Here is a 3508-nt window from a genome sequence, read left to right as displayed (position 1 = left end):
ATATATATATATATATATACATATACATACACACACATGCATGTGTGTGTGTGTGTACACATAAAATATATACACATACACATGCATATATGACTATTTCTTAAGTCACTAAATCATTTCCATCAAGCGACCCAGGGTGACGAAAGACAAAGTCAATTTCAGGAGATTTTGAACCTCAGAAGCTAAGAGAGACAAACAGATAAAAACTCAATGCCGCAATACAGTTAAGCCAGATTTAAATCCACTGCTACAACTCTTTTCATTTTTGCCAATTCACCATCCTACCTAACCTTAAAAACAATTATCACTTAGTGTTTAGAAAGACAAAAAAAACCAAAAAAAAACAAAAAAAAAGAGAGAGAGATACAAAAGAACCAGAAGATGAGAGACAAAAAAATAACAATAACAACAACAATAGTAGCAACAGAAAACAAAAAGCTAGAAGAGTTTTCAAGTGGATTACTATAAATTTGTAATCGCAGACAACTATAAACTGATTTGAAGTGTGAAGCAGCTGGATAGATCAACCCAGGTTTGCTGCAATAGACAACCAACAGTAATAGAGTATTTTACATGGTATGGCTTTCATAAAAGGATTATTCCTACAGCTAGGAAGATTAAAGCATTAATTCTGGTAATTTTAGAATTAATCCAATAATTCAACCAGAGTAGATATAGTCTTAACAGGGGTTGTGTGTGTGTGTGTGTGGGTGTGGGGGTGTGCGAGGGGGGGGGGATTAAGGATAATGGTGATGAAGAAGAGGAATGAGTAGAATAATACATACATACATACATACATATATATATATGTGTGTGTATATGCCTTACTATTCAACAAAAATAACTGAAGAACAAAGAGAGAGAGGGGGGAGGAGGAGGGGGCTGATGACAATTATATTATTCCACTATCAAAACTATGTAAAATTTAAGAACTGCAGTATGGTGCTTTTAGAGCAACCAACCAGTTGACAAGATCAATTCCAAGCCAAACCAAACAATATACAATGAGCATATTTATTTATTTATGACTACCTGTCTGCTTTTAAGATGGGCTATAGATGGAGTTGCGCTGATTAAAATATTTCAGGCCAGCGCAAGGTGTGTGTGTGTGTGTGTGAGAGAGAGAGAGAGAGTAAACAGTTACAACTCTCAATTTTTGTTGCCATTCTAACAACCAAATAGGATAATGCTTGTTGTGTGTGTACAGTTGAGAAATCAGCCAATCAACTTGAACATATCTAAATAGTTACAACTACAAAAAAAAAAAAAAAACACAAGAAGAAAAAGGTATAAAAAAATTTTTTTTTAAACCACTAAGGAAAATACTGTTCTCACACATACATATAGACAAAGCTTACAACACCATAGAATAGTAAGTTACAAAAACAAAAAAAAATGTTTTGAAAGAATAAGATGAAAATAGAAGGGGTGATAGCAGGTGAGAAAATAAATCTCAAAATAAACACATGAAATGCATCAACCATTGTCATTATTGTAAGTGGTATAATAGAGGCAGTAAGCTGGCAGAATTGTTAGCATGCTGGACGAAAATGCTTAGTGGCATTTTTCCCGGCTTTACATTCTGAGTTCAAATTCCACCAGGGGCGATTTTTACCTTTCATATATTTTCAGGATTTGATAAAATAAGTATGAGTTGCACAATGGTGTTAATGTCATCAACTAGCTCTCTCCCACAAAATTTCAGGCCTGGGTCCAGTAGTAGAAGGAATTTATTAAGGGTAGAATAGAATAGTGGAGGAGAGAATCGGTGCAGTGATAGACAAAATGTATTATGTTATTTGGGGGCAATTACATCCCATTATGTTCTGAGTTCAAATCTCTCCAGAGCTGACTTCAACCTTTAATCATTCAAAGGTTGAGAGGATCAGCTTAACAGATTACACCTCTGTCCATGATCTATGGCATCGAGCCTATGTTGGATATCATTATTAATCCAGATAGAGAAATGGTAGTAACAGTTTAGTAACACAGACAAGTTACCTATTCATATTTAGTTCAACCCTTTACATTCTGAGTTCAAATCCCACTGGAGATGATTTTGCAGTTACCTTCACTGCACCAAGATTGATAAAATAAGTACCACATGCAGTGCTGGATCAACCATTAAGCAAAATAAGCACATGTTTAGGGCAGCAAAGGAAAGAAGGGGGGCACCACAGAAATGGTAAATGCTTTACAGCACAAAAGAAATCACTTTAAATTTGCTAAAATAATATTCGGGATGCCTTTATCTCTACTAAGTATAGGTGCAGATGTGTTACCTAAGATTAATTTTGAGGATCTGATCAAAGACTTTGCAATTCAAAAAAGTAGGAGGAAACTTTTCAAATATAGATAAAGTGGAAATATACAAAAATAAACATTATTTTCCCTCTTACTGTTTTGTTTTGTTTTGAAAAATACGAATTTATTTTATGGTTTGTTATTGTTTATATTTTGAATTACATAATCTTTTATGGGGGCACCAGAATCTTTTATGTGCTTAGGGCCTCAATCCGGCCCTGACCACATGCAGGGCTGTCTTAGTAGCATTATAGGCCCTCAGGTAAATCAATGCACTGAGCCCTATGGTTAGTCCACATTGCTCCATAAGGAGCATAGGGCCAGTTTCCTGGTTACTCTGGCATATATCTGCCTCCCTGGACGGGATACCAGTCTGTCGCAGGATTACTCATTCGCAGGAATCGAAACCACAATCTTAGGATCATGAGTCCAACACCCTAACCACTAAGCCAGGGGCCCTATACTATTTATTTATTGACAGTAAGCCACAAACATGCATAGATCAGAAGTGGGCCCCTGGACCTGTAAGGTGACTACCCAGTGTGCCCATACATTAAGACAGCACAGACCACATGTGTCCACATTGACTAAATCAACTGGTTCTCTTCTATAAATTCCTAATTATGTACCAATATTAAAAATAATCATCATAATTATTATTAGTATTGGTTATTAGTGTTAGTCTATCGAGACTAGAGGACGATGGAAGCAGTAGAGCGGCAGATTAAAAATCTTAGTTGTTTCCCCTTTACATTTTGAGTTCAAATCCCACCGGGGGAGTGAGCTTGACTTTCATCTCCCTGGAGTTGATAAAATACCATATAAGTACAGGTGTTGATTTAATCAACTTAGCTTCCTCCACTCATAATTACTGGCCATGAGCTTAAACTAGAAACTGTTGTTGTTGTCATAATAATAATAATAATAATAATAATAATAATAATAATGGTTTCAAATTTTGCTACAAGGGCAGCAATTTTGGGGGTGGGGATGAGTCGATTACATCGACCCCCAGTGTTCAACTGGTACTTATTTTATCTACCTCAAAATGATGGAAGGTAAAGTTGACCTCGGCGGAATTTGAACTCAGAACATAGCGACAGGCGAAATACCACTAAGTACTTCGTCCAGCATGCTAACGATTCTGCCAGCTCACCACCTTAATAATAATAATAATAATAATAATAATAATAATAATAATAAT

General features: G+C 35.8%; 1 protein-coding gene across 8 annotated transcripts in view; it reads right to left on the bottom strand.

Annotated features, from left to right (window-relative positions):
• Positions 1 to 3508, bottom strand: part of LOC106879997 (uncharacterized) — a 320939-nt gene that overhangs the window by 141944 nt on the left and 175487 nt on the right. The gene's annotated exons all lie outside the window — the stretch shown is intronic.

The sequence above is a fragment of the Octopus bimaculoides genome, chromosome 9 (genome assembly GCF_001194135.2).
Source record: "Octopus bimaculoides isolate UCB-OBI-ISO-001 chromosome 9, ASM119413v2, whole genome shotgun sequence".
NCBI classification, from domain to species: Eukaryota; Metazoa; Mollusca; class Cephalopoda; order Octopoda; family Octopodidae; genus Octopus; species Octopus bimaculoides.
The sequence above is the reverse complement of the archived record's forward strand: the minus strand, read 5'-3'. Positions and strand labels throughout refer to the sequence as shown.